General features: G+C 32.1%; 1 protein-coding gene across 1 annotated transcript in view; it reads left to right on the top strand.

Moving 5' to 3' along the window:
- LOC136271669 (insulin-degrading enzyme-like) overlaps positions 1 to 14,088 on the top strand; it is a 62,850-nt gene that overhangs the window by 32,136 nt on the left and 16,626 nt on the right. The gene's annotated exons all lie outside the window — the stretch shown is intronic.

Below are 14,088 nucleotides of genomic sequence, written 5' to 3'. Positions count from 1 at the left end.
TAATACGTCGTCGATATACCTGAATGTAGAGTTGAAGGTCACAGCGAGTGATCTGTAATGTAATGTAAAAACAAATATCAAAAATTATTTCCAGTGTTCAACATGATTAACTTTATTTTCTGTGTACAAGCGCCAATGTAAAATATATGTGATTACACTTCAATTCATCCTTGCCAATGAAATATTCACTGCACGTTTTCTTATTTGAAAAGAAACAATTGTGACTTGGCAACACCATTAAAAAAATCGCCACTTGTCTTTGTTTTGAATACCTTTTCAGTCTACACCTGATTTTCACACCAGACCACAATTGTTTGCAGGTCACCCATTAAAGGGGCATGGTCACGATTTTGGTCAAAAATTATTTCTCCGATTTTAATGTTTACAATGCTTCAGTAAGATATTTTTAATACACAACCAAAATTTGAGTGTCATTTGTTGTAAGCGAGTTGCATAGCTTTGTTAACATTTTGTGAAAATTACAGTTTTAGAGCAAAATTAATGTGTTAAACGTTAAACGTTTGTTTATGGTTAAAATGAACAAGCATTCTGAGAGTTTTGCAAAAGCAATACACATCCCCGACCGGTTTGTAGAAATTTGTGACAATAATGCAGTTATGCAGAATATCATTTCTTATCGTCTTCTGTACCATGAATCAACAGACTTACGCGATAACGAACCCGATTGTTATAATACAAAAAACCCTGTCGATTAAATTTTTACAGAACTTATTTGTTTGTTAGAAACAATACAAGGAATGGTCCAAGTAATGCACGAAATTATTCCTTACAACATACTTTCCTCGTTTATTCAATACACACCGAACCCAATAAAGAACCCGAACTTTAAAAATTGGAATAAAAAAATTCATTTTCTCGAAAATATGTCAACCAGACGCTACAAAAGTGTAAACTTGATCTGTAGTTTGACATTTTGAAGCTGTTCAGCAAATTTCATATCATTCCTCAAACGCATAAAGAAAAAAGTGTGGAAAACTGAAGTGGGACAGACAGACGGACGGACAAACGGATGGACTGACGGACGCAGAGGAAAGCTATAGTCCCCTCCGGTGAAAACCGGTAGGGGACTAATAACAAGATAGACAAATTAGTTTGAAAAAAGATTTTTACAGGTATATTTACCATTAACTCAAAAAGTAAGTCATTGACCTACTTTTTTGAAAGTGTAAAAAAACACTACAATCAAAAGGGCTATAATAAATAATAGATGGTTCTTTATTATCATCAGTAGATTTTTTTCATTCTGAGTAAACACTCTGACTTAACTAGCATTTGAAAAGAAGGATAACTCTGATCACAATACGTGCTATAATTTTAAGGCAAATAAGAGTTACTGTCCTTGAACGCAATATACAAAAATATAGAAATATGTTCTATATCATAATGAATATGATATTTAAGCAAATACAAAATATAGTTTCATTTTAGCTTTTTTGGAGATTACATTATTTTAAGGACGTTGTTTACTCAGGGTTTGGGTTCTCCAATTCGGATTGTTCCAAAGTTTAATGTCATTAGTAAAATGTGTTTTAAGCACAAAAAGAAATTATGAAACGAGTAACAATTGACATAACTTTCTATAGTTTTACTATATTATGGAATTAAGCTCACACAAAGTTGGACTTATAGCAAAACAGAGGATATTAAGACCAAATTTTTCAGATTTTGTTTTTCACTGAAATATGTTTGGGAGCGCTTAAGATTTGACAAATGTTGAATAAATAAAATAATAAATAATTTTATTTGTGTCTTGGATGGGGGATTTTAGTTTTGATTGATAAACGCTTGTAAAGCACAACCTCTGGGGAGTAAATTGAATTTTCCAGAATGGGGAAACCAAGAACGCGATTTGACAGGACGACTTCGTCATGCATTGCAGAATGATGCCTTTGATCGGCAATTTATCGTTAATTTAAAAAAAATTATAAATAAAATGGATCAATATGATACGAATTAAGTTTTTGTGTAAAGAACATTCCAGAACAGATGTTGAGGAACGCGGTTAGACTAATTAACTTCATGGCGGAAAAGATAAGGCAAGTTAACCATTGGGCAGATACTTTATATCTGACAACTTTAGTTTAAAATATGCAAATAAATATGCATCCGCTCGTGTTTTTTTTTTTCGTTCATTTTTTATCACGAAAGATTGGAAGAAAACCTTATACATTAAATTTTAAACTTTGAACAGATTGTGGTCTACGTCAATCTATATAAATAAATGATGTATGCACAAAAAGTCGTAGCTGAATTGGGGGATTTTTTTCTTCAAAGCAGTCTGAAATTGTGAAATTTTTATTTGAAACAATGACAAAAATTATAATGAAATTTGACCTGAAGAAAAATTAGTTTGCTATTTTTTCCAGACAGCTGCAATAAAAAGAATAAAGGCCACGTACATGTATACATCATCCATTTCAGTTTATATTGTTATCCTTTACCCGTTCCTCTAAATATCCAGCCATGCTGTATTTTATTTCAAATTTGAAAATATGTTAAGAAAGCAATTAAGAAAGGAAAACGTTTGGACTCTGAACAAAAATATGGTTCTGCATATTAAGCATTGTATGGGTTTAATGTGAAAAGTGTTAATTCCCTCGCATTCATCGGGATATTATCTAGTATAAGAAAGAAAATATAAACTATGTAACTATCACCTGTTTGTGGAGCAAGGTTTAAATCACATGCCTTGCTGCTGCACATGGTACTGCTTACTACAAGTAACCTGGTTACAATAACTAGCCTTTAACATACATCAAAATAAAATATCAGAGCTTATATATAAAGGTTATGAATTACTAGGCTTTTTTGACAAAATAAATTGTTTTATGAAGCAGATAATTAAGCATAAAAAATAGAATTACCAAAATGTATCAATGAACAGATGATATCAAATAAGTACAATGTATTTATTAAAATTCAAGAATCTAAAAATAAAACACTTACTATAACTGTAAAATATAGATTAAACTAGATCTCGTTACAAGTAACGAGTATGTCTTCTGTCCGATTTGTTTTATATGATACGATGAAATATCGATACTCTCTTCCAAATCTGAGAATCTTTTGAAACTAGGCTTCTTGTCTCGGGACCGGAAACGGGCGAACGGAAGTGATTAATGAAATTAAAAGCTAATATTTCTTGGACATTTGCCTAGTGTACATAACTGTTTATAAGGCTAGATGAAGCACCCAAGAAAGTATGTTAAACTTGTAAAAAACGTGAATTGCTTAAACCCTTCTTGTGAGTACTGGAAGTGACGGTTGACAAAATAAAACCCGTTAAACATAATTTCAATCAACTGTCTTTCATTCATTAAAGTCTCGTGTCTCAATCACTTACAGTGACTAAATTATCGCTGGTATCAAATTTGTAAAAAGGAAACCTACGTAAGAAATTTAAAATATTTTACTGGAAGAAGCATACTATTTCTTATAAAACATTGTATAGTTAACATATGGAAGATTTCATGCTGATAGATTCATTCCATGTAAAATAAATAAATTAAGAAAAAAATATATTTTTTAAGTGCCTCCAGTGACGACCGGAAGTTACAACGAATTAAACAAAATAATGTTAACACAGATCAATACATAGAGTTATCATCCCACAAAATTTGGTTGTTCAAATCGTCACCATTTTTGAGATGTCGTGGAGTCAAAGTTTTTTGTCTCTTGACAGGAAACGTACAAACGGAAGTGATCAGTGAAAATAACAGCTATTATTTCTTGACCATTAGACAACTGTACTATATCGTTTATTGATTGAACTAAAATTTTTAAAGAAGCACAGTTAAACATTCAAACAACTTGATTTGTTTGAACCCTTCCGGTGAGGACCGTAAGTGACGGTTGACAATATGAAAGCAATCAAACGCATTTTCCATCAAACGTCAATCACCTGACATCATGTAAGTTTTGTGTCTTAATCTTGTGCACTTTTAAGATCTCGCCGGTAAACATTTGTTTAAAAAAGCTATCTTGAGATGTTTCAGATATCTCATCGGAAGTATATTCTTCTTTTTTTATTATTTAACATTAGATAGATGACATATGTAAGGATTAATACTTATATTTCAATTCTATATGAAATAAACTAAATGCAAAAAAAGAATTTTTAAAGTACTTCCGATGACAACCGGAGGTTATGACGAATAAAATAAATAGTTTAATTACATTCACAGACATTGTTCTATCATCCTACAAAGTCTGAATGCTCAAGTCCAAAATTTTTTTTAGATCTCGATGTCAAAAGCTTTTTGTCGCGGTACAGAAACGGACGACAGAATATGAACTTTGAAAAAAAAAATGAAAATACATGTATTTTTCGAGATATATATTTTCTATCAATCCTGAAAATTTCAAGAAATCATGTGGAAAAAAAGGGGGAAACAAAATTCGTACCAAATTTTCGTGCCATAGTGAGCTCAAAATGGCACAACTGGCGTAAAACAAAAACAATATGCACAACTTCAAACTATGGTTTACCTATCCTAAAAATATTATATTCATATCTCTGATAGTTCATATCACTTCCAATCATCTGTCACTGCTGACTCTAACAAATACTGAAAGTGCCATGTTTTGCTGATAATTTCTGATATTGACTGACATTGTACTGTTATTGCTGATAATTTCTGATATTGACTGACATTGTACTGTTATTGCTGAGAATTTCTGATATTGACTGACATTGTACTGTTATGCTGAGAATTTCTGATATTTACTGATAATTTTACTGTTGTTACTGACAATTGCACTTGGTTCTGATATTTACTGTTAATTACTGATGCTTTTGCTGTGAGTTTTGATAATTAATGAGATTTACTGTTGGTACTGAGAATTACTGATAATTACTAAGAATTTTCTTTTAAGGCCAGAGAATTTTTAAGAAATTAATTTTAATCACTGTAACATGCAAATTGTTCACATATGATTTAAAATTAACGAAAAACAAATACCGGGCATTTTCTCGAAAAAAAAAAATGAAAGATCTAGCTAAAGTTGCTAAAGTTTATCAACATTAACTTCTTTTTTACAACCACAAAAAAATAGACTTGGTCATTCTTCTTTATCTGCTTCTTTATTAGAATTTATATTTTTTCTGTTTTTCCTTGCTCCAAGTTTTATTTTAGCTGATTTAAACAATTCAGCAATTAAATTAAATGCATGTAGAAATTATAAAATTGCTATATATCCCATCCCCGTGAGCGAATCCACTCGATACTACAGTGTTACATTGCATATCAAGAACAATTTATAATAAACAAAATTTTATGAAGATTTTAATCACTTTATATAATTAATACATACATCTAATGATTCTCAATTTTAAGCGATCAATTCTTTTATTGAGCCGTGTTAAATAATTATAAACTTGAGATGTTTTTATCCCGGCCATTATCACTAATTATGTCTCCAAAGTAAAATCAAACACTTTTGTTTCGCGGTGTATTTCCCAGCCACTTACATCTGTTTATTCAGAGGCAAGACATATACACAGGTGGCCAGTTTTCACACCTTGCCGCGGTCACCCTGTCGTGTGTGAGCCTGAGTCTGAGCGCTGTCTTAGTTCTGAGAGTTTTCTTCCTTTTTTTATAATTTATTTATTTATGAAATACAAACATACACACAATTACACCCACAAAAACCACACACAAACACACCAACCCACACGCTCGCCTGCATATTTTAAGTAATAAACTCCATGTATAGATGGACTTTTATAGCGCTAAGCAGTGGTTACTTGCTTGAAAAAAAAACCAATAAAAACAATTAACAACAAAAAAAGTACGGAAAAGGAAAAAATAACTGAATAGTTAATAAACAAAAGAGGAAAAAACAAAACATAAAATAGACAAGAAACAGAGAGAAAAGTTATCAGTCAAATATTTTTTTCCAACTATCCCACTAGCTGTTTTTCAAATTTATGCACTTTAGCACTTTGAATTGCAGCATATCTTTCAACATTAAATTTTATCTTTAAATGACCAAGAAAACCAATCAGTGTTGGCACCTTGTTCAACATCAGACAAGAAAATAAGTATTGTTTCATAGATAGAATAATAAAATTGATAACTTTGTTATGACATGTCAATGGAACTTCACCGAATATGATATTTAATACATTAACCCCAATCCTTTCAGAAGTCTTTCTGTAAATATGAAGACTCAGTTCACTCCACAGAGTATGAATTATATCACAAGAAAAAAAACATGGACTATGGTTTCTACATTTTTCTTACAAAACCCACAGCTGTCAAAAGACTTGATATTAATTTTTTGAAGGTAATACCCAACTGGAAGAATTCTGTGTAAAATTCTAAACTGTAACCACTGAACAGAAGAATCATGAGTTGTTTTAAAACATCATTTACTGAAATATCATCAACACCATATGGATTTAGTTCTGTCCTCCATTTTATCATAGCAGATGGGACATCCTCTTTCTCGTTCAAGTAGTTGTAAATAATTTAAGTACATTTTTCTGATATTAAAACAGGTTGCAAAAAAAACTGGCATACATGGATTAGGAATTCTTTTGACAGAACTCCTATTAATAGATAATAATTTCAAATTTTTAAAAATTGATGTTGTAATGCTATTATATTGCATAATACATATATCATTGAGGTTATATATGCTTTTAAATACATCAAAAACTAAAAGATTACAATCCTCGTCAAGAAAATCTTGCACTACCTTTACCCCACTTTTATACCAGGATTTATAAAAAATTGTTTTGTTGGCTACTTTTATATTGAAATTATACCATACTGGAACATTTAAAATGTTGTCCTAAATGGTTGAGTAGTTATTATTGTTATACTTTCATGTTAAATACTGAAATCTGATTGGTTAAGACGCAGTTAATAATATTTTCTATTACCCTCAGCGTTAGCAACGCATTTAGCAACGGGTAACATTAAAAAATGTTACATGCGCGAAAATTATGCGCGTACGGTTCGCTGTAGAATTCACATTATTCCTATATAAAAGCAGTAAAATTTTCTTAAAAATTAAGACATTCAGTATAACAAAATAAATAGTGCCTGTTTGGGAGGATAACAGTTGAAATTGACACCCCTCGAAAACCATTGTCAACCTCCGCTTCGCGTCGGTTGACAATGGTTTTCTCGGGGTGTCAATTTCAACTGTTACCCTCCCAAACAGGCACTATTTATATAATAGTTTTTATATAACATGACAAAGAATAGAGAACGTCTTTCCAAAAAGCATTGTTTTCTTTATATAGGCATTCCAATACAAAAGCATCTCCAAAATCATATAATTTCTGTAAAAAATCATGTCCATTGATAGTGTAAAAATATCCATCCAAGGTTTATATGATTTTGTTAACCTTTTTATCCATGAACATTTGTGGGATATAATCAAGTTGTTTATATCAACTATTTTCATACCCCTTGAAAAATAGTCTTGTGTTATAATTGATCTCTTAACTTTATCTACCTTAGATTTCCACAAAAATTCAAAGATACATTTATATAGGTATAAAATTGTCTCCATTTTTGGAGTAGGCAGTGAAATAAACAAGTGATTTAATTTTTGGATAAGCAAACTTTTAATAACAGTAACTCTGCCAATAGGAGTAAGAATTCTTCGTTTCCACTGTTCAATGAGTGCAATAATTTTTGGGATTTGAAGCCCAAAATTATTATCTATTGATTTCGTTAAGATTAACTGAAAACTGAATACCTAAAAGATTAAAAGTTGTAGATCCCCAATCCAAATTCCATCTTGTATGATGATAAACTTGATCAGAAAATATTTTGGAACCAATCCAAATTATTTTTGTCTTACAAGTATTTATCTTCAAGCCAGAAAAACTGGAATAAAAATCAATAGTATCTAAAGCTGCAAAAAGAGATCTAGGTGAACTATCAAGGACTAGTGAAGTGTCATCTGCATATTGTGATATTTTGTGTTCTTTATTATTTATACAAATACCCTTTATGTCCTTGTTTTGTGTAATCAGTATTGCCAGGATCTCAGCACATAGGATAAATAAATATGGAGCAACAGGGTCCCCTTGTCTACAGCCCCTCTTTATATCAAATTGTTTTGATAAAAAGCCACTCTGTCATATAGTGGCCCTAAAGTTGGTGTTTAAAATCTTTATCCACTGTATAATATTGTCTCCAAATTCAAAAAACTCTATAACTTTATATATATAAACGACCAAGACATTGAGTCAAAGGCTTTTTTTCAAAATCTATAAGTACTAAAAGACCTGGAATATTTTTTTTTAATTCAGTATAAGACATTATATCATAGATAAATCTAGTATTTTCCCTTTGTATCTACCCTTTAGAAAGCCAGACTGTGTATCTGATATCAGCGAGTCTAAAACTTTTTTAATTCTCAAGCTTATACATCCTGAAATAATTTTATACAATACATTTAAAAGAGTAATTGGTCGCCAATTTTTAAAAAAAATGTCTAGGCTTATTATCTTTTGGTAAACATAATATAACACCAAGTCTTTGTGAGATGGGGAGATCCTTTTTCAAAAAAAAAAATACAATTTATTGCTCTTACAACAAAATGTGTTATATCTTTCCAAAAAAAAATAAAAAAAATTCAGCGGTATACCCATCGCTTCCGAAGATTTGTTGTTTTTCATATGTTTTATAACAGTTAGTACCTCTGCTTCCACAATGTCTTTATCTAAACTTTCGGCCACTTGCTTTTCTAACTTAGGTGGGTTGTAATTATAGATAATATTCTCCAAATCTACATTAACTTAATTTGCATCATTGCATGCATACAGATTTTTATAATAATTTTTTACATTGTCTAATATTTCTGATTGGTCATATACCATTCCTGTACCATCCACTTCAATTTTTTTATGGTTTTGTTTAAAAAATTACGGGATTCTAAATTACAGAAATATTTTTAAGGTTTTTCACCTTCTTCTAACCAAAGAGCACGTGATCTTATCATATGACCTTGTAATGTTTCTTTGCGAAGACTTTCTAAAGCATTTTTTTTCATCCAACAATTCAATGTCAACAGAATTATTTGACTCCAAAGCTTCAATTTCCTGTAGCAATAATTTTTCTCTATTGTCTTTTTTCTTTTTCTTATATGCTGAATATGATATAGTAACCCCCCTTATTTCCATCATTAATACTTCCAAAAATAAACTTTCATTAATACTATTTTTACACTGAAAATCGGAACTTCCTATTTTTTTCTAAACATTGACTACTTACAGAATGAATAGTTTCTTTGACCTTTGACACATATTCTTTATCAGTCAAAAGACTATTATTAAATTTTCAAAGACCACGTCCTCTCTTAAAGGGATTAAATTTAATTTCAAGTAAAACAATAAAGTGGTCTGACCTGGACCCTGGCTTAATTATACAGTTCTCAACTAAATTGGACAAACTATTAGAAATCAGAAAAAAATAAAGACGACCTTGCTTTAATGGATTTTTTTACGCCATGTAAAAGCTTTCTTATCTGGATGCAAAACTCTATAGTAATCAAGAAGTTGTAAATCCTCCATGACTTCTAAAACTTTACAACGAGCCTTAGGGTTATTTATATTACAATAATTATGAGAATCCTGTAAAGGATTTAACACTAAATTAAAATCAACACATAATATGTAGTATTCATTGTCGAATTCTAAAAATATATCTCTGATATTTTCATAAAATTGAGAATTATCTGAATTTGGGCCATATATGTTTATAAGGGTTACTCTGTTATCTTCAATTGACAAATCTAAAGCAAGTAAATTACCCCCACTGTCCTTTTTCTCACCATGGATTTAAACTCAAAATTGTTGTTAAAAAGAATACATACACCCCTTGAATTTGACATGTAAGAATTCAAACAGTATTTATATCCCCACTGAGATTCAATGAATGGTTCATTATCAGAAATAAAATGTATATCTTGAAAACAAATTATTGAATATTGTTTTTGTTTGTAATAATTAATTACATCTTTACGTTTACTAAGAGTTGCAAGCCCCCAACAGTTCACAGTAGCTAGTGTTATGTTATCTGGTTGTGGCATCGGAAAAAAATAATGTAAAAAGCAATGTAGAATGACAGAGTAAAGAGTAGTTTTAAAAAGCTGTGTAAACCCCTGGCAGTTCACCATAGCTACTTGTATTAAGATATTGCCAGTCGATGGCATAAACTTGTGAACACGAACACAAAAACAGCATAAAGATAAAAAAAAAAGTAATAATAAACAAATGGATAGTTTCCTATAAGCAAGCAACCACTTACCAGCCCCTGGTTAAGCCCAAACACACACGCACCTGATCTTACATTCACACACTTATTCATTGTTTTTAGAGTATTTCGACTCCGACCACCACCAGTCATAAAGTCAGGATATTTTGAATCTCGATCCCGATCAATTTGGGACAGCCCGCAAACTTTCACCTTAGGATTTTTTTAACTTCCTTCCGACAGTGTCTAATATGTCAAACTTATAACGATCTCCTTTCTGGTCCAGTCCGAAGATTTTCCATTGTAATACCATGCACTTTGGATTCGATCGTCATTTTTCAATTCGCGCAGAAGTTCCGAATTCATTTGCGTGATATGATCAAACATGAGGAATCTTTTTTTCACCTCTTCCTTTGATCAGTCTTAATTATCTTCAACCTTTACTTCCAAGTTCTTGAATTTAGCGATGACTGGCCTCGTTTTTCCTTGTGCACTTGGGATCCTATGTATCGCCAGTATATCCGAGGGGTCGATGGGCACACCCGCCGCCTCTCGCATAATAGAGCACAAATCCTCTCGTAGGTTTTCCTGCCCTCGCTCCCAGAAATTTAATGTTATTCTTTTGGGAGTACTGTTGGTTGTTGTTGGCAAGTGTGAGGGCAGTTTCCGTCATGGCCTGGTAACTGTAAATGTTCTCAATTCCTGTAGCTGGTCGTGGAATTTCTCTCGCAAAGCCGTTAAATCCATGTTCACACCATCAGCTATATCTTTTGTATGCGATTCGAATTCTTTTGTTTGCTGTCGATCTTGTTTTCGAATTCAGTTTTGACCTGAACCCTTACGCTTTCTGTGAGTTCTTGTGTTAAAGTTGCCTTTACTTCCTCAACAATTTCTTTCTTGATCTCGCTCTTTATTACTGACACAATTTTGGTTACGATGTCTTTAATATCTGCGTTTTTCACCATTGACTCTCGGATTTCGGTCAAACTAGCATATCATATATAAGTTTCAGTTCATTTGACATATCTGTATCTAGGGTAGGTGTTGAATGCTTGGTGTCTGAGCTGCTCGTCCGTTGTTGTTTTGACGGCCTTTTATCCGACACTAGAGAACTTTTCACGGACGACGATGCCGATTGTAAATTTAAACTCAAATGTTGTTGTACCAACTTTTTGTCTGCTACTTTACTGATACGGTCAGCTGGAAGTTTTTCGTTTTTCTTATCTACCTTATACTGCTTTTGTTTACTATCCATTTTCTGACAGTTCTGTGAGCGAGAACTCATGGTGATTTTTCACTTCACAATAAAAAAAGTCAAATACTCTACGTATACTCACAGGACGATCACAGAATTTTATCAAACCATCTAGGACACTACTTTTTCTTTAGTTTGAAATTTTTTGGAAGCTTTTTAACGCTTTTAAGTGACAAAATTTAAATTAATTTGCGGAGCGCTCAAATTTCCCTCACTCTACCACCATCACGTGACCGGAAGTCTCTAAGGGTTTTCTTGATTCCAGACATGAAAAAAAGTTTTTTTTCTGCGGCTGCAAGACATATACACAGGTGGCCAGTTTTCACACCTTGCCGCGGTCACCCTTCCCTGTGTATAGTCTGAGTGTTGTCTGTTAGTTCTGAGGGTTTTCTTGATCCCAGACATACAAAAGATTTTTTCTGCATGCTTTTAAGCATGGACATTAATTATATAATCGTTGATTTATTAAGGAAAATCAGGTAAATTGAGAGAGATACAGAGAGAAGGGGGGGGGGGGTTACAATCAAATTTCTGTTGCAATAGGCAGTTGTGATGCTGTAATAGGACTTTATCGTGCTTATGCCTTTCTGCCTTGACGCCTCAAAATACTTTTTACAGATCATTCATGAGAGAGAGAGAGAGAGAGAGAGAGAGAGAGAGAGAGAGAGAGAGAGAGAATTATAAGCATGATAGGCCGTAACACTTTTTCACTATATTGAATTAGTGTTTTTGTAGTCAAAAAAAGTTAAAAGTTTACAACTCGAAAAATGATAGAAATGGCCGTTGTAATTATTTAATGGAACTTTATCGTGCTAATGCCATTGTGCCTGTTCTGTCCAATGTTAGAGTTAACTTTTTTTAATTATTGATTTTTCATTTTAGAACTCTTTTGTGTTTTTCGGTAAAATTGTCATACGAAGCCCGCCTTTTGTTTATGCAGTTGAACACCGCGCTGTGTATTTTTTGTTAAGATAAGCCTTCCACAGAGTAAGTAATGAATTAAAACTTTTGGGTGCGTCTTTTTACCCCAATGAACCCCAATGAACCCCAATGATACCCCAATGAACCCCAATGAACCCCAATGATACCCCAATGAACCCCAATGATACCCCAATGATACCCCAATGAACCCCAATGATACCCCAATGAACTCTTAAATACTCAAATGATACTAAGTATGTTCATAATTAATACACTTAGTGAATTTTTTGTAACAACATGTTACACAAATGAAATTTCAACTATTTGCCATTTTTTCACCGATTGGGCCATATCTTGTAATGAGTAATGATTAGAATTTTTTGAGCTAAAATTTGACTCAAAGATTAAATTGTTTGTGACCTGTAATTATGTCCTGATTTGAGTTTGTGCTAGTTCAACATAATTTAAAGAAAAAGAGACACATCGATTCTTTTCCATTAGAGAAAGACTTCAGTTTCGATATTTTCATTTGTGAGTTTGCTCGCAATACCTCTAGTTTCGTAAACAAAAAAAAAAAACCAAACATTATCAAAGTACATTGTATACATGTATTAAAATATACAAAACATATCCCCAATATTAATAACACAAGGCACCTTTAACGTATCGGGTCTATGTATAGATACTAAACCAGTAAATTGAATATACAGAGCACTGAAAATGGCTAACAACGCGAATTTTCACAATTTCAATTTTTCGTGTCGCTAGCCATTTTTAGTGCTTTATATACGAGGGTTTTTCAGTATTTATTGAGACATTTTTCTCTTATTCGTTTAGGAACAAAGAATAACCCTTGCAATTTCACAAATATCTAAATAAGGATATAGTTTATTGAAGTGAAAGGTTTTCTGTCTACGGCATGATTAAATCATCCCTAGTTAGCTGTTCAACGTGCCTTCTACCAGTGACCCAGCGCAAGTTCTGCAAATTTTTCACAACGTCATTTTAACGCTTCTCATTGCTCCTGTGTTTTAAACACCTTACAGACGAACAGAAATAAGACTTGCTCTTTATTTCTCATCTTTTGTTTTCATTTCAAGATGTCATCATTTATATTTTCTCTCATTCTTGATTTTTTGTGGAAAAAATTTCGGGTTATTTTTACACGAAAGTCAAATTACTGTTAATGTCTCCTTCAGTCATTTTGTACATACATTTATTTCAGAGCTGTTGATAAGGGTTATCTAGTAAAAAGATATTTAGTCCCTTTGTTTTAATTTTAGTAAAACCATCAGTAAAAAAAAATATGACGAATTAAAGCTCTTTATCCTTGTCATCGTATAGTTTTTGTTTAAGCAATTGCGTGGCCTTAAACGGTCTTCTTCTGATATTTCAACCAGTTTGAAGTATATTCGCTGCGCCGCCATGACGTCAAAATTCAATGTAAAGTCGTTGTCAGATTTGAATTTTCTATTGCTTGGTAAATATATTTGTACCATATTCGTATTTCAACTCAAACATCAGTGAAACTTGGTCAAAAGGTAGTCGCACAAATTGTAAAACGAACATATATTATTTCATTTCTTATAACATTAACTGTAGGTATACGGGCACTTAGAAATTGGGTGTTCAAGTTTTTAATCTCAGAGTTTATGCCTGCGCCAGTTAATT

The sequence above is a fragment of the Magallana gigas genome, chromosome 9 (assembly GCF_963853765.1).
Source record: "Magallana gigas chromosome 9, xbMagGiga1.1, whole genome shotgun sequence".
NCBI lineage: Eukaryota > Metazoa > Mollusca > Bivalvia > Ostreida > Ostreidae > Magallana > Magallana gigas.
Note: the sequence above shows the minus strand (reverse complement) of the source record. Positions and strands in the feature narration are given on the sequence as shown.